The sequence below is a fragment of the Solanum dulcamara genome, chromosome 5 (assembly GCF_947179165.1).
Source record: "Solanum dulcamara chromosome 5, daSolDulc1.2, whole genome shotgun sequence".
Taxonomy (NCBI): domain Eukaryota; kingdom Viridiplantae; phylum Streptophyta; class Magnoliopsida; order Solanales; family Solanaceae; genus Solanum; species Solanum dulcamara.
The window spans coordinates 63,013,398-63,032,350 of NC_077241.1; the positions used below are offsets into that span (position 1 = coordinate 63,013,398).

Below are 18,953 nucleotides of genomic sequence, written 5' to 3' on the forward strand. Positions count from 1 at the left end.
GAGTTAATTTCGAGATAATTTTTCAGTGTCTTTTGATTCCTTGTTTGGTTGCAAAGAATGGAGTAACTTATGCAAGGATCAACAATTAGTACTAGTATAAATTATCCCTCTCTGGGGTAAAATATTAATCTCAAGATAACTTATCCATGATAAAGTATGTAAAATAATAAGAATATACCTCTTAAACTCTTTTTTACACATCACTTTTACATTCATGTATATTAATATAACTTTTAATTATATTTATAATAACATTCACAACCTTAATTAATCCTTATTTTTATGATAATATATTTTTTATTAAAAAAAATATATTTTATAAATATAATTTCTATTTATGAATATATTATAAGTTGAATTTATTTGTCTAATTCTTATATTTATTTATATTTTGATTTCTCTTAAAATGTTCACTCCACTACTAAATTGAATTTTTAATTAAATAGTTTATTACTCACTTAAAAATTATATTTTATATATCGATTAAAATGTAGATAATTTTAATAGTAAAATTTCTTTTACTTTAATAAACTTAAAATGAAAGTTTTATTTTTAAGCTAAATAAGATGAAAGTTTAATTTTAAAAACACAAGGCACAATCATAAGAATGCATACACAAAAATATTTAAGTTAAATAAGATGGACATTTTATTTAAAGCTAAATAAGTTGAAAGTTTTGTTATTAAGTTAAATAAGATGAAAGTTTAATTTTAAAAACACAGGGCACAATCATAAAAATGCATACACAAAAATATTTAAGTTAAATAGATGAAAATTTTATTTTTAAGAATGAATAAGTAAAGCTTGCAAAGAAAATGTAAAAAAAATTAAATAAGGTGAAGAATATTTTTGTAAACAAACAACTTATTTTTAGAAATTATGCAATGAACATAATTTTGAATATGACAAACCAAATAAGCAATTAAAACTACTTTCAGTATTACTAATCCCAGTATAACTTGTATCCAAACTAAATGACCCTAAGTCTTTTAATTAAGGACAACTTACAAACACATCTTAAATGACCCTAAGTCTTTTTTCTATTTTAAAGTAGAGATTTAGAGAATTTTCTCTTGAAGATCTCTTAGATGTAGTATTTTAGGAATTAGGGTGTGTGGGAAAATTATTGTGTATTGTATGATGTAATAATTTTTATATAGTGAAAATTTTTCTGAGAGGCCCGTGATTTTTCTCTAATTAGCGATTTTTTTATATTAAATCTTTGTGTTGTTATTCTCTTTAATGTTTTTTTATTTTCTGCTTGAAGACGGTCAGAAAGGGACAGAAATTAATCGGTGCTTTTTTTCAACAACTTGTATCAGAGTCTTAGGTGTGGAATAATTCTTTAGAAATTTTAATATGCTCTGTGGTTGCAATTTGTCTGATCTTCAACATCAGAAAAAATTTCTGAATTAGAATTATTAAGCCTTTGATGTGGAATAATTCTTTTAAAATTTTAGTATGCTCTATCAATGCAGTTTTGCTTGATCTTCCAAATCAAAAAAAATTCTGAATTAGAATTATTGTTTTCAAGCACAAGTTTCGTCCTGGTGGAGTAGGAAGTAGAGTTTGATTTCGGTGGAGTTTGCTATTCCAGTGAAGTTGCTTTGTGGTACTTGTATTTTTTATAATAGTGGTATAAGCACAATCTAAAGAGGTTCTAGGTTAGGAAAGACTTGGTACTTAAGCGTATCCATTGTGATCCACCTTTTTTTTCTGAAAACTAATTTAGTGGGTACTTTTTCATTATTATTGTCCATCTAATAGTACTAATAAGCAAGATGGGAAAAATTGATATTGATAAATTTGATGGAAGAATTAATTTTGGCTTGTAGCAAATGCAAGTCAAGGATGTGTTAATTTAATTTGGATTATACAAGGCATTGAAAGGGAGACCAACTAGCGAAAAAGATTACAAGGGTTCAGAAAAATATGAAAGCAGTGGAGACTCAGAAAAATTCAAAATTAGTCATGAAGAGTGGGAAGAGCTGACATGAAAGTGGTAAGTCATATTCGCTTGTGTTTAGCTAGAAATGTTCTTGCTAATGTGATTGGATTGTCTATAACAAAAGGAGTTGTGGGAGAAACTTGAAGAATTGTACCAAATTAAAAGTATTTCAAATAGATTATATTTGAAGGAGCAATTTCATAAATTGTAAATAGATGAAGGTACAACTATTTCTGATCATCTGAGTGTCTTGAATGAGATTGTTTCTGAATTAGAATCAATTGAAGAGGAAATTGATAATGAAGACAAGACACTTCGACTCATATGGTCCCTACCATCTTCCTACAAGCACATGCAACCCATTTTAATGTATGGGAATGAAACTGTGATTTTCTTGGAAGTGATGAGCAAATTAATTTCCTAGGAAAAAAGATTGAAGAATGGAGATGAAAAATCTCAAGAAAATTCAACTCTTGTTAAAGGAAAATGGAAGCAAAATAAAAGCTCCAAGAAAAAGATCGTTTGCTGGAATTGTGGTCAATGGGACATGTTAAGAGTAAATGTCCAAATAATGGGGCTAGTTCGGCTGGAAGCTCCAAAGGAAATGCTGTCAATGTTGTCTCCGAAGGGGTGATATTCTTTTGTAAGAAAGATTAAAATTCTCATAGCATGAATGCTACCTTTAAAATTGTAAAGGAATAGGATGTTTAATTGGTAGCTGGCCCAGGAGTTTGCACATGGGCATTGGTTGATAAGTGATGCAAGATGTGTGGTGGAAAGGATGTTGATGGCTAATGAACTCTCAAGAAATCAACAAGAGGGTTGCACTATAAGTTATTAGCAAGTTTTTCGACATGAACCGGAATTGAAATTCTTGAAATTGGGAAGTGATTTCAAGTGAAAATTCTTGGATTGGTTTTTCAATCTGAGTGAATGTACTCTTTATGGTGAGGGTATGATAATTCTTGAATTTAGAATTACGATTGTCAGTAGCAAACAATGTGAAAGTTACAGTTACGGACGGTTGGTCGAGGTTAGAGTTGGGTGGAAAATTGACTTTATTATGTATAGTCGGACAACTATAAAGGGCCAACATATTGCATTTTTTTCTTCTTTTCAAAAGGTAGAGATTTGTTATGTTTCTTTTGAAAAGAAGCACAATTTGTCCAACATCGCCGAAAAAGGAATGTCCAATTATTTTTCAGTTATAAAAGAAGCTTAGCTCTTTGGTTTATAACACCACCAAAAATTCAATTCATTCTATATTAAAGTAAAGATTTATAGAATTTTCTCTTGGAGATCTCCTGGATGTAGTGCTTTAGGAATTGGGTGTGTGGAGAAAAATATTGTGTATTGTATGGTGTAATAATTTACATATAATGAATATTTTTCTGAGAGGTCCGTGGTTTTTCTCCAATTGGGAATTTTTCACGTTAAATCTTGGTGTTGTTATTCTCTTTAAATTTCTTTGTTATTTTCTGCTTCAAGGCGGTCTGAAAGGGACGAAAATTAGTCGGTATTTTTTTACAACAGAAAATATAGTCAACCAAGGATACAAACAATAAAAATTACAATTCATACCTGAAAATAATAAATACAACATATAATCAATATGACAATACAAAAAAACGGATTTGCCAAAAATACGAAAGAACAAACAAAAATACAAAATAAATCTCAAATATAAAAAAATATGTTTTATGTCAAAAAACCTCATTACTCTGAATACAGAAATACAAGTATATATACATTTTTCTACTTCAGAAATATAGAATTCAGGATATTCACTACTGTATTTTGTGATGATCATTGTCAATTTCACAGGTGAAGTCATAACCGAATCAAAAGAGGAGGAAGAAAATGTAATATTTGTTGATAAAGGTGATGCATCGTTGATGTGTGTATCCATTGTGGTACCAAAGCTAGCGATTGTGGAGGAGGAGGGGAGAAGACGGTGTAGGATAAAGATGAGGTGTCGACAATGGTTGAAAAGGAAATAATAGTTGAGGAAAAGGTAGGAGAGGGTTCTGTTGAGAGTAGGAAATAAATAAAGTACAAGTGTAACGAACAATTTATTTTGTTATGTATACGTCAATGGGCAAGAAATTTGGGGCAAAAAACCTTTTGAGTAGTAACTTAAAAATTTTAAGATTAGGCCAGACTTGGACAGAACCTGAGTCAGATGAAGTCTAGGGTAACTCAGTAATGGATTGGGGTTGATTTTCGAGTTTTGATTGTTTGATCTAGAAGCTACGACGTTAAAAAATCCATAAGACCTTACGAGAGTGAATTCAGGTGAGTAGAACTCCCAAAATTGAATTTATCGCGAAAGGGTTAATTTAGAACGTCAAGATTTGAGGTTGTATTGCAAAACGGGGGTTGAGATATGAATTTTGAGTTTCTGTCTCCGTACAAACTATCATAACGGACTAAATCTCTCCATGGCAGGGCCACTATAGGATGGGGCCGTTATAGTAGGACATTCGTGGGCTTTAAGTTAGAAACGTTTCAAAATCATTTTTATTTCTGCAACTTTGTTCTTCGAAAGCTGAGACGACCTAGGTCTATTTCTTTCCATTTTCACATCAATTTTTTGGGTAAAGGTAAGTTATTCATTTCTCTATCTTGTAATTCGATTCTTAGACCTTAGAATCTATGGAAATTCTCTTAGGGGGGAGTTTTGACCTTAAATTAATGGTGGAAAAAGTCCTAGTTGGGTTAGGTGATCATCAAAATTGGTCAAGGATTAAGATTTTGATATAATTCGGGTAAATTAGGTCATTATTCATTGATTACATGTATTTTTTATTTGTTTTAGACCAAGAACAAGCCAAAGCATTACAAAAAGGGAAAGCTTCAATTCATTAGAGTTTCCAAGGCTTGTCTCAAGGTAGGTGATGGTTGTATTTTTCCGATTGTGTTATATGTGCATGTTAACTACTTCGCTAGTATTGGATGTATGATATATGATTAGGAAAAGAAAACGAACATGAATTAAAATAACATATTATCATAAATTGCATGCAATGAATGTATTACTTAGTTGTACAAGTGTGTGTAACTATTTATTATGGTTGTTATTGTGATTTGTGAATTCATGTTGGTTCGGGTACCATACTGATACATTTGGATCATGTACCACGCCGATACAATTAGATCGTGTACTACACCGATATATTTGGAATGGGTACCATTTCGGTACACTGACTATTAGAACAGATACCACACTGATACACTAACAGTTACGGTATGGTTCCATGAAAGGACCATCGTTTGGTTGTTGCTTTGTAATTGAGTGTGTTTACTTGTATAATGATTCAAGATTTGACATAACTATGATGTGATTGTATATGTGTGGTAGTTTTTTGTTCATATCTCATTTACTAGAAATGGTCGCATGATCCTACTAGTACCCTGTGGTTGTATATTGATACTGCACTTATTTTTTTTTTGTTAAGTATAGGATAAATTCAGGCGGTTGTTGAGAGACCTCAATTAGAAAATCAGTGATCGTTCGAATTCAAGGGTGAGCTAGTTCTTCCGGGTTATCGTGGATTCATCTTAGTTTTTAGTCCTTTCTTCTCGAATTTACACTTTTAAATTCTTACTTATTACTTATTGTTCTCGGGGTTGCACCCCTTTATTTTAGACCCTTACGTAGAATTTTGGTACAATGACTTTAAGGTTCTAGGGAGGTTATTTCCACACATTTTTATAACATTATCTAAGTTTATAAAAACTTGCCTTTTAAATTAATTATTTAAATTATTTCCACATATTTAAATGTGTGTTGGTTGATAGTATGCTTTAGTTGGTGTAATATTATTTCTCCCACCGACAGGTTAGTATAGGTGCCACTTATGATGGGTCAGGATCGTGACAAGAAGAAATTAGGATTTTGCTACAAAATTAAAAGAGTAGCTAGGATATGTAATTATTTTAAAGTGTAATTATGTGTGAAAAATATAAGGTATAGGTTAGTTACTCCATATAAGTTTTCTTTAATTAAGGATTTGAGTGTAGTGTTTAGGGGTATAATTGAGAGACATGTTACGAGCTTGTTGTAGTTGGTCCTAAGGGGAGAACATTGCTACTTACTTGTTATATACACGTATCCTTGCACGGCTTGACTCGTTCATCGAGCTCTACTTCTCCCTTGCCCCTTTTCCTGTTCCTACCATCCAAAATAGGTGTGTTATCTTGTAACGTGTTTGAACTTCTTTAAGAGTGAATATAGTGAGGTTGTTCTCTTGACATTTTAAACTTTAATTTTATATAGTGAATTTTCCATCTTATCCCATGTGGATGTAGGTCAATTGACCAAATCATGTTAATTATTATATCTCTTTTGGTATAGGTTAATTGAACAAATCACGTTAATTATTATATCTCTTTTGGTATTTTTTTATAATTTATCATCGCTCGTGGATTGTTTTATTATCTTCAGCAAGTCACCTAATTATTTCAATCCTAACAAATGATACGAAAGCAAAAATCCCAACAGATATGAGGGATCAATTTAAATTGCATAGTAATCTCACTCAATTGTGTAAGGACCCGCTCCAGTTGTTGTGGGGAAGCCAATAGTAAAAGATTTGGGCAGTAAGACTTTTGAGTAGAAACTTAAAAATTCTAGGCTAGGTTAATCTCAATAAAATCTGAGTGATGTGAGGTCTAGGGAAATCCGGGAATGGATTAGGATTGATGTCTAAGTTTGGATTTAATTTTATGATAGCTAAGACATTAAGAAATTCGTAGGGCCTGTCGAAAGTTAATTTAGGTGAGTAAAACTCCTAGAATCGAATTAGGCATGAAAAGGATATTTTAGAACTTCAATGTTTGAGGTTGTGTTGTGAAATGAGGACTTGGGGAAATGAATTTTGAGTTTCTATCTCCATGGAACCGCTATGGAGGAAATAATGCCGCTATTGCAGCTCCACTATAGCGGAATGGTGGCCGCTATAGCAGATCGGTCGCTGAATTAATAGGAAAAGTTCCAAAAATATTATTATTTTTGCAATTTTGTTCTTTGGAGGGCAAGGAGCGACTTAGGGATATTTCCTTCAACTTTGCATCAATTCTTGAGCCAAAGGTAAGTTAATTACTCTCCTTAACTATATTTTGATTCTTAGACCTTAAAATCCATGAAAATAATCTTAAGGGTGAGCTTTTGACCTGAAATTAATGATGGAAGAAGTTCTAATTGGGTAGTAGGATCATGAAATGGGCCAATGGTTTGTATTTGAGTATAATTCGGGTAACTTAGGTTATTGTTTATTGATTCTTTGTATTCTTTATTTATTTTAGACCAAGAACAAGTCAAGGCACTTTAGAAAGGGAAAGTTGAGGTTCTTTAGATAATTCGGGCTTGATTCGAAGTAGGTGATGATTGTATTTTTCTCGTTTATGTTATATGTGCGTGTTATCTACTCTGTTAGTATTGCATGCAAGATGTATAATTAGAGAAAAGCAAAGAGCATGAATTGAAATAATAATTGTGATCAAATTGCATGCAAAGAATGTGTTACTTGGTTGTACAAATGTGCTTGTTGTTCATTATGGTTATGATTCTGATATGTGGTTTCCAATTAGATCGGATACCACATCGATACATTTGGAATGGGTGCCATTCTGGTTGTCACGACCCAAATCGAACCCTGAGTGACACCTAGAATAATCCTCCGGTGAAAGAACTAAACTATACCCAAACTAGCATCCTGTTACAAAATAGTCGTAGAGATAAGGAAACAATCTTTATATAAGTCTAAACTGAGTTCCTATAAACTCAGAAATTAATTACAAGATATAAATAAAATAGTCAAAAGACAAGCAGAAGTCAACCCCCCAAAACCTGAAATTCATTATACTAAAACTACTAAGTAACAAGTCTAAGAGTAAGGGGATGCAACCCCAAAAATAATAGCATAGAAATTAGTCTGAAAGGCCTAAGTCCGAAAGGTTGGACAGAGATTCTAGAAAAATCTTTGGCAGCCAGAAAGAGCCTAGCTTTAACATATGTTCCATCAATTGCTCCAATATAGTCCTACAAGAAGTGAATGTAAATTAAGAGAGATTTTTTAGTATTATGCCATATTTTGGTCAACTTGATGCAAATATATTAAGAAGATTTAGAAGGGTATTAATTGAATTGATTGAGTCAAAGAAAAATTGTGATGTTTATAGAAGAGATAGATTGAACACAACATCTCAACAAATTATGTGACATTGATTTATTTAATATTTAATATTTAAACTACTAATTTAAGTAAGGCATGGTGCATTATGTCATAAACATTTTAGTTAAATAAAATTTAATACAGTTGGCCAGTAGCTATAACTAGTAAAGTACCTTAGTTAAATGAATTTAATTTTATGTATTGACAATTTGACGGTAGAAAAAAAAAGTTTATATATATTCAATACTAGTAAGGGTGTACATACGTCAGGTTGGTTGAGGAGAGGGATTTGATCGGGGAGTAGGGGTATGCACTATAAAAAAATATTAAAATTAGCTACAATGTAGAATAACAAATTATCATAAACCGGGTTACTTACTTTAAATAAAGGGAGATATCTTTGTTTACATGTCTTGTGAGCATCGCAACCATCATTATAATTTGAATGTGATTGAATGATATCTCTTGCAAGCTTGCAAATGGCCTTTAAAACATTATGAAAGTATCTATGAATTGTCTCTCCAGAATGTTGAAAGATATCTTGTGTCATTCGATTTCCAACTCCATGTGCACAAGTCATCAAGAATTAGCCTAACATTTCATGTATAGACATTCCAAGAGTGGGTTTAAGCCCATATTTATCAGTTAGGTCATTGGATAGATCAATGAACACCACCTTCTTCAATCGGAAATTTTTATAGCAACGAGTCTTATTTCCTTGTAATATCTCTTGGATAAACTCATTTTCAGAGCGCATTGATGTACGACAAGGTTCTTTGCATAGGTATATTTCACAATACATCAAAATGTATTTACCTGTTATATGACATAAAGCCATCCACTCCTTTTGTTCTCTCGGAATCTCTTCTAGTTCTTGATCTTCGTCATCTAAAAATAACTTAAATGAGGAGATACCACATTGCTAATATCCCTACTCTCCATTTAACTAAAAATGGAAATGCCTCAAATTAGTAAAGAATGAAAGTTTTTCCAAAAACCCAATTTCAATAATTTTTAGAAACTCTATCTTTCAATGCACTTATTTCTATCTTCGGAAAATCACATTGTAAATCTCAAATTACTATTCCATCAAAGAAAAACAACCACAATAATACATAAAGTTCCCACATTCATTAAAGCCAACACAATAACAATAACGATAAGGTCTAAGGATACAACCACAATGTCAACACAACATTAACAATACATAAAGTTTACACGCACAACCACAACGTCAACACAACATTAACAATACATAAAATTTACACGCGCAACCATAATATTTGAACATTAAACAATAAAAATATTTAACAATAGCAATACAATCATCCCATTTTCTCAAGGTGTAACTGATAGTTATAATCCAACCAAGATTTCTGAGCTTCATCAGTTTCCATCTTAAGAAACAGTTGACGTACATCCTTCTTAAGAAAGATGTTGCAAACATAGTTGTACTTTTTACTCCTAGGAGGAATATCAAAAAAATTGCCAACATATTCATACACGTATCGATGATGGAATCATCTACCGAAGGGGATGTAGTAGTGCTTTTACTAGACATAAACTCCACTAAAGAGTGTATATCCTCTCTCAATGATGCCGCACCAGATTTTGCCTTATTTGTTTTGACTTGATTGTCAGTGCCAATATCATCAATTGAACCTCATCTTTTAAGTGACGGCTTAGAAAACATAATAGAATCCACATTCTGTATATCATCACATTCCTCAGTCCCTTCATCACTAGGACTGATAAAATATTCTTTGTCATAGCCACCAATATTGTTTGTTTCTTCTTCATCAAGATCTACTCCGATGCCAGACATTTATTCTTGATTCCCTGCACATGCTCTTTCACCAGTAGCAACAATATCAGAAAACAACGCATCATAGCGATACCATATAAGGGAAAGATCTATTTTTCTGAACTTATTATATCGACCATCCTCCTATAACAAAAAATTCAAAAACTACTTTAAACTAACCAAGCAATTTAACAATGAAAGAAAAAAAAAGACATATAGAAAAAATGTAAGAGATGTACCTTAATTTTTCGCTCCCACCAATCATCATCTGCCATAATTGTATTTTTCGTGGCATCCAATCCTAAACCTGTCTCCCCTCTGATTAACTTCTTAAAAAGAATCCAATCCTTTTACATGTTATCCCAATGATTTTCATTTGTTTTTTATCATAGTTTCTTCCCGTGGCTCTATTGAATCCTTCAACAATGTTATTCCATCCATATCTATTTAAATGAGTGTGTGGTCTACGTCCTTATCTAATCTCATTTTTACACAACTCTATAAATTTAATGTTGGCATCATCATCCCACTTAGCATTACTTCGTGCTTTACTAGTTTTCGACATGATTGAATGTAAATAATCTGAAGAAAGGAGAAATAAATGTTCATGAACTCTGCAACATCAAAAGAATAAGTGAAAGCAACAGCAGCAGCAACAACAATAGCAGCCGCAACAGCAGCAGCCGCAGCCGCAACAATTTTTATCCCCAAAAAAAATCATCATGCTATCTATCTCTCCCTAAAACTGCTCGAAAACTCATTAACAACATATGACCTTATCCTAAACCAGCATAAATGAGCATTATCACTTATTCCTCCTTCGAGTTAACAATATTCGAGCTAAAACTGCTCGAAAACTCATTAACAATGTAAGACATATTCCGATAGAGTCCTATTTTTGGCAAAATACAAAGACGGTAGTCATGATACAGAAGGCAACAACTTAAGGCTTATTTCAAAAGAAATCGACAACTTACATTAATATGAACTCTTGAATGTCACTAGCAAATTTCAATAGGTTATGCATTTAAAATAGATGACTACAGGACTCATTTACATCCATTTTGATCAGAAGAAACAAGTAGGAGTCGATACTTAGAAATAAAAATAGACCCAATGTAGCAAACTGGTCAACCATTTGATATTAAAATTATAAACCATTCCTTGTCAACTAACCCAATGATGAATAATTAAAGCCATGAAGAAAAGTCACTAATCCTACAGGTAACATATGACTTGCAGCATTGTGTAGTTTTAAAATAAGAAAATGAAGATATGTAGAGATTTAACTTACCTCAACACGAGATTTATGAGATCTACAATGGAGAGATTGTGGAGTCACAGAGGAAGAAGCAGAGGGATCTTGTTGGTGGGAGAATTTTGCCAGACATTGGTGGGAGAATTTTTATAGGACGTTGGCTGAAGAAATAAGGAAAACAGATGTGAATTTTAGGGTTAAAGAGGATACTTTGGGAATTAAAATAAATATAAGGAATATAAAAATAATTTTCATGGTAAAAATATGACTTTAATCCCTCCAAAAAAGTTAGAATTTCTAACTTTTTATATTTGGGTGACTTTAAGAACTTTATAGCTTAAATTTAACATTAGACAAACACCACAATAAGCTAAAAAGAACTTATAAGTTGGTTTGACCAACTTGTAAGCCCATCCAAATAGGCTCTAAGAGTTAGTTTATGAGACTTACTGCGTACCTTATCGATTGTACTTAGCTCATTTAGGCTTGACTACATTTTAGCGTCGGGTGTAGAGACTAAAGATAATGAGACAAGTGACACGATTAAGAAAACAATGAGACAACGGATAAATTTTGTTCATTATTTCCATTGGTGGCCAGTTTTCGAAGAATGCCCTATAGACATGTGTTGAAGATAAGGATCATGATAAAGTTAAGGATTGGGCTGAAAAACATGTCCAACTGTTAGAAGTACTGAATACTGTCAAAGATTGTTAAAGAGTTAGAGTCGGACGCACTGTTGGAGAGTTAGAGTCAAACTAGAACTAGGTTATGTAAGCGTAGTGATTGTAGTTCATCTATAAGTAATATCTATACTTGCAATCATAGATGTATTATAGTATAACTCTAAGTTTAGCTAGCTTATGACTCCACAACTCTCTCCTATATAAATGAGCATGTACTTGATTATTCATCATCAATACAATCCTTGATTTCTCTCGATTGTTTCTTGAGATTTCTACATGAAATCAGAGCTTTTAAGCTTTTCCGCTGTCTAAGTATTGAATCTAAAATAATCCCACGTCCAACTGAAATGGCTCCCTCTATCAATACTCTGTCCACTTCTTCCCTTCACCACCTCATTGCTTCATGCTCCATTAAACTTAAGCCAAAACATTATCTCATATGAAGGACACAAATAATGTAGTTAATTCAGGTGATGAGTCTAACCTATCTCGTCACAGTGAATGAACCTACTAAAACTAGTTGTTCCACTAGAAAGACTAATACAAAAAATGACATCTTTGATGATTGACAGAAGAAAAAAGTGTTGATAAGGAGTTGGATATTAGGCACCTTGACAGAAGAAAGCATGCACCTAATTTTGGGTTGCTCAACTGCCAAATTGATGTAGAAATGCTTAGAAGAAGCCTATCTTCAAACAACAAATGATAAGGAGTTTCACCTCAAACAACAACTACAAAGTGTTAGGCTAGAAACCAATAAGATTAATGAATATATTAAGAGATTCAAAGGAATATGTGATGGCCTTGTATCCATTCTCAAACCTTTGGATGAAGATATCAAAGTAATCAATTTTATTAAAGGTTTAGGTCTCAAGTACAAAATCTTCAGGATTTTCATGCTAGGTAAGACACCATATCCAACTCTTAATCAATTCCTTAATGCTCTAAAGGGTTTTGATATAAGGGAGGATGAAGAAGAGGTGATATAATAGAACCATAACATCGCATTCTCTTCCCAAAAGGGTAGGAGAATAGGAAACTACTCTCATACAAAGAGTAGACGATGATGCTTCAAGCCGGGTGGACAAAGAACAAGTTTTCAGAACAGTCAAAGTTTTTTAAGGGGAAATAAGGAAAGGAACAGTACTAATTTATGTGAAATCTGATGTAGGAATAACCATACAGTTTTTAAGTATTTTTACTGGTGGGACTACTCTTACCAATCTACAGATGAACTACTATAAGCATTGGCTAGTGTCAATTTGCAGAATACATCTGTTACTAAAGACACCTTGTATGTGGATTCAAGAGCCAGTAGTCATATGAAAAATAACTAAGGTATTCTATCTGATCTTAAAAACTAAAATGGATTTGATAAAATCATTATTGGGAATGAATCACAATTAGACATAACACATGTTGGGAATACAACTTAATCAGGACTGAAATTATAAGATGTTCTTGTAGTTCTTAAGATGTTTAAGAATCTACTCTCAGTTAGTAAGATTACAAAGAAAAATTATTGCACTCTTAAATTTGATAAAACTAACTTTGTTGTAAAGGACAAGAAGACAAAGATATTGTTGACCAAGGGATCTAAGAGAAATGGACTATATGCTTTGGAAGATAACAACCTTCATGTTTTGATTGCTACACGCGTTTGAAACAAATCAGACAACCTATGGTATACAAGATTAGGATATCCTAGTTTGAAACATTTAAAAGTTTTGAGTAGTCATAGTTGCATAAATGTTAGTAGTTGGAATAAAATTCATGTTGTCTGTTTTAGTTGTCAGTTGGGAAAAGTTGTAAACTTTCATTTGGATTGAGGAATAAAATTGAGCATGAACCTTTATTAAAAATACATTGTGATTTATAGGAAACTGCTCGTGTTGATTCTTCTCAGCATATGAGATATTACGTAGTATTTTTAGATGACCACACAAGGTATCCTTGGCTTTATCCACTGAAAAAGAAGTCTGCCTTTTTTAAGTATTTGTCAAATTTCAGAAAATTATGGAAAAATAGTTTTCTAAAGAGATCAAGATATTTCAATGTAATAGAGGTGGTGAATTCATCAAAATAAATTTCCTAAACATTTGGAAGATTGTAGTATTGTCAGACATATTTCATGTCCTAACACACCTAAACAAAATAGAGTTTCAGAAAGAAAAATAGGCATATTGTTGAGACTGGTTTAACTCTTCTACTCCATGCTACTCATCCTTTGTTTCTCTATGTTAAAACCTTTCTCACTGCAGTACTTCTCATTAATAGACTACCCTCCTCAGTCTTAAAAGATGGTGACTTCATTTGTGAATTTATAGTGTGAACAACTAACATGTCTCCAAAGGACGATATTTACGACGCCTAAAACATAGAGTTATTGTAAGTTCTCAAGTGCGTTTTTTAGTTTGATATGTGTTTTTGCTTAGTTTTCAGGAAAATTGAAGCGCGCTTTAATTGATGATCGTTGGATTGGTTTAGATGGAAATTTGATTGAGTTTGGACTAAGGAGGAATGGTGATGTTTAAAGCGTTCAAGTAAGCTATTTCGTTGAAGTTTTGCGACAACTTGATAGGAGAAAGCGACAAATGAACCTCACCATGCCTTGAAAAACCTTGTGCTGGACATATGGAGGCTAAAGCATCACATTTTGACCAAGTGTGCACACCACAGGTAGTATAAAGCACCATATTTTGACCAAGTGTGCACACCACGACAGCCATTACTGGTCGTGGTGTGCAATACACCCCCTAAAGAGGAGCCCTCCATCCGTGAAGAAACCATCCAGGAAAGCTGCCAATAATTTAGCTAAGGCCTGGACCAAGAAACACCACCACGAGCCATGGTTCTAACGACTAGACATGGTGGGTATTGTATAATTATCAGAAGCTAATGCAAGAAGTAAAATAGCCGAAGCGACCACCAGAGGCATCACCACGCGTGGTGGGTGGCCAGCCACTAAAGGCTAAGGAAAAGACCACAGAGAACCACCACGAGTTATGGTACTCACCACTGGTCGTGGTGGGTGCCCGTCCAGTGACCACGCGACTCCATAAGGCAAAGGTTTCCTAGTTCTATTAGGATATGTTTTCCTACTTTGTTTTGGAGTAGGTTTCAACTTCTATAAATTCTTCACTTTGTCTAGGTTTAGGGACACGTTTTTCCTAGGGTATTGAGGCTGCATTACACGATTACAAACATTATTTTTGAGAGATTTTCTCCATCATGTACACGCCTGGACAGATTTGGAAGAAGGAACAATACTTAATTTCTTTTGATCTTTGTTTGGTATTTTGTATCAAGGTTTAAATCCTCAATTGTAAGTTTTATTTATTGATATTTAAAGGGATTTATACATATGATTTCTTTATGTTTTATTGAGTTATGCATCATAACTATGCAAGGCTAATTCCACAACTAGGCTTGTGGAAGCTATGACGACTTAACTAGGTAGGCAAACATAGAATTGATAGTCGTGATTTGTTCTTGCATGTATTCTGATTTTTTTGTACTCAAAAGTCTTTCTTAGTGAGTGCATGCATTGAGAAATTTCTTATATTCATTGCTTTTCCTGGAGGGAGGAAGTGATTAGGAAAGAATATCACAATAGAAATTCGAAGAGTCTGGCTTCGAAAGAAGGGATAAACTTCATCTAAGGTACTTGAGATTGGGAGTAGACAATACTCTGGAATCTAGAGCGAGGATTAGTAAAGCATACATTCTGAGATCGAGAGGAGATGAATGAAATGTGTCTAAGAAAGACCGAAAGGTGAATAATATGTTACCTAACTCACTAGAGTTTGCATGCAACACATTGAATCGATATCATGAATACAAGTTGTCTATTAGGTTAAATATCATGGGGAACTTAACCCTAGTCTAGTGTTCATATTGGTTACAACCTAAGTACTGTTTACTTGTCGTTATATTATTACTTGTTCTCAAATCAAAATCAAAACCCCCATTATTACTTTATGCTTCTTTAATTTTGGGAAGTAGCAACTACAACTGAATAAGTGATAGATAATAGTCTTGTTTCAATCTTTTCCATGTGGGATCGGCCCCGACTTTTAGTTGGGTAAAATATACTGCTAATGATTATCTATATATCTTTTGAGAGGTATAATTGAGCATTATCAACAACCTAATTACAATAGCTTAAAGGTGTTTGGTTGTAAGTGTTTCCTGTATATAAAGAGTAGCAACAAGTTCAGTCCAAAGACTTACCCTTGTGTGTTCATAGGATATAACAATTTGAACAAAGGTGATAGATGTTATCATCCTTCAACAAGGAGAGGGTATATGCCAAATATGTTGTCTTTAATGAAAACACATTACCCTTTGTGCCTCCAAGTCTAACTCGAACTAAAATTGATATCTCTCCTCATCTATCTACTTTTAATTTTTCTCTAAACTGCAGGCACATGATGTTCCTAATTTAGGGGAACAACAGGATAATCTTAATACACAAGTTTCTGGTGATAATGTTACTGATCGGGTTGAGTGGTAGGCATTTGAGTCACCTCAATAGATCGGGTAAGTCAACCCCTAGTTCTCACCCTAAAGGGTAAGGGTATCTTAGATTGCAGAATCTCGATGCTGGCGGTGTTCTTCTAGCTAGCGGTACATTTAGGAGGCATAATCTGTATTGTGTAAACTCTCAAATTAGAAAAGAGCTTCTATAGAGTTAAACTCTATTGCAAGAACTCAACAATTCCTAATATCTTATAGCTTCATGATATAAGTGTGGTGCACGATACACCACCCATAAGCAAGACTCTACTAGATACATCTTTACAGACACCCTAGGACTCTTGAACCTTGTGCTCTGATATCAAGTTTATCACATTCCGAGAGGGTATACTAGGCATGACCAGCACTTGGAGACCACCGCTAGACCCAAGAAAACCACTTGGTATGATCACTCATTCAATTAAATCAGCGAAAGACTTAAAATAACTCAAAGGAGACACTCAAGTGAGCTAACAAATCAATACTCAATGAAGGAATAGTTTTAAATAAACAATCTTAAACGTCAACTCAATCTCATAAATAATAGTTTTAAAAAATAGACTCAAAAGGACATCAACTCTAATATACTCAGTCTATGTCTATTAAGCCTTTATCAACTATAAAGAAGGTGTCGAGACAAACCCACAGCTACCTCAAAAAAGAACTACTCAAAACAATGAATGAAATACATATGATACCACCAAAATAAAGGAGATCTCACCATTATCAGAAAGGAAATGGATCTTCAATGGAGCGTCAGTTGATAATCTATAGTACTTGTATCTACATCATAAAATGATGCAGTCCAAATGGAGCAAATACATGGAATTTGCGAGTAAGTAAAATAGCTGAAATGAAATACAATCAACCATACTCAACATCATACAACTCAACTCAAATGACTCAACTGTAAAATCGAATCAACTTAATTAGTATGTCGTTTAAAAATAAATAGTGCTTTGAAATAAACTCAATAATGTACAATTCAACCAAATCAAGCCATTCAATTTTAGGTAGTTTCTCTAACCTACAACCATCACTTTGAGCTAGTGATGATACAACACTTTGCATTATCGTTGTCACAGTTATCCAACATTATTCTAGGGTAAGGGACGATCAACCTCATTGGATCCACAATCAATCAAAGTCCTCTCTTTTGGAATAGGGAGGCATATCTTTCATACTATGCTGGCTACGTAGTTTATGTAGTTTGAGTTGTTATTTACTCTTATCTAAATTGATGCTCAATATTACTTCCAAAATACTACTTCCAAAATACTCAATATGCTCATATTTTCAATCAAATCAATTGATTCAAGTCATCTCATCTAATCTCGTTGGATTCTCATCAAAGTCAATCTCGGGTCAATCATCAAATCTTTTATATTTAACATGCTTTCAAACTCATTCATACCTTCTCAAAACTCTATCTCAACAATCATTTATACTCGAAATACTCATGTTCAAAATAATAAAAATTTAAGAATCTTTCAAACTCAACTCAGACTCAACTCAGTAAAAACATACTTTAGCTCTTCAATTCATTCTCAAATATATGTTTAAAAGTGCAATAATACTCAACTCATTCATACTCAAAATATGAATACACAAAATAACAATCAAGGGACTTCTCAAACTCATGCTCTTTTAGACTCAGTTGGATATGCTCCCAATCAGTAAAAAATCATACTTTGCTCAATACGTGAAAGCCACTAATCCCAATTCAAAATAAGACATAGTAAAATCATGAGCACTAACTTAACTAGGGTTCATGGGAATGTAGTCATGAATGACAATCTCAAGGAGTAAAAATGTAGAGACAACAAAAACTTCAATGCATAATTCAATAGAACTCAAAGAACGGGGAATCAACTTAAATCGGGGTTCAAGGAATTAGGGCTCAATTCAACTCATAATCAACAACCGATAGATTTAGATGTAGTACACATGGACAAACTCAGTCTAATGCTATGATTAGACTTACATAGCTTGAATGAAGATTATCTTGCTTAAAATTAAAGACCTCACTTGAAAACTTCAAACCCTAGCTCTTCTCCTTCTCTCTAATTTTTCCTCTGAATTGTTTTAAGTGTTTAATGAGAGGAAATACCCCTAGGGTACTGACATGGAAAAAATATTGGTCCCAAAATGTCGTGGGTTAAGTTGGGAAAAAGACCAAAATGTCCTTCATTAAAATAGAAGTCAGGCAAAAATCAGAACCCAGGTCTGCGAAATCGACTTGGTGCCAATATTTGGTTTTTTAAAATTTTTCTTCTCTGCGATGCGGAGACATCGCGTATTCTACTATCTCAAAATTTTATCTGGATGAAAATACATGCCCAAGTCTGCGACACAGACTTACTCTCAAAATCTATTTTTTGTAATTTTTCTCTTGCTTCATGAAATAATCTAAGTTTGAACGGTACGAGGTGTCACACCACCACTGTCCATTGAGACCTTCATGGTCCGTGGCCCCTTTCTGTCAAAATTCCTCATGTAGACTTGACCAAGGCAATCTTCATGGACCATTCTACGGCCCGTAGAACTCTTCACGGACCATGAA

General features: G+C 33.3%; 1 pseudogene; it reads right to left on the reverse strand.

Moving 5' to 3' along the window:
- Nucleotides 1–9,449: 9,449 nt before the first annotated feature.
- LOC129890657 (L10-interacting MYB domain-containing protein-like) lies at nt 9,450–10,493 on the reverse strand (annotated as a pseudogene).
- Between the last annotated feature and the right edge of the window lie 8,460 nt (nt 10,494–18,953).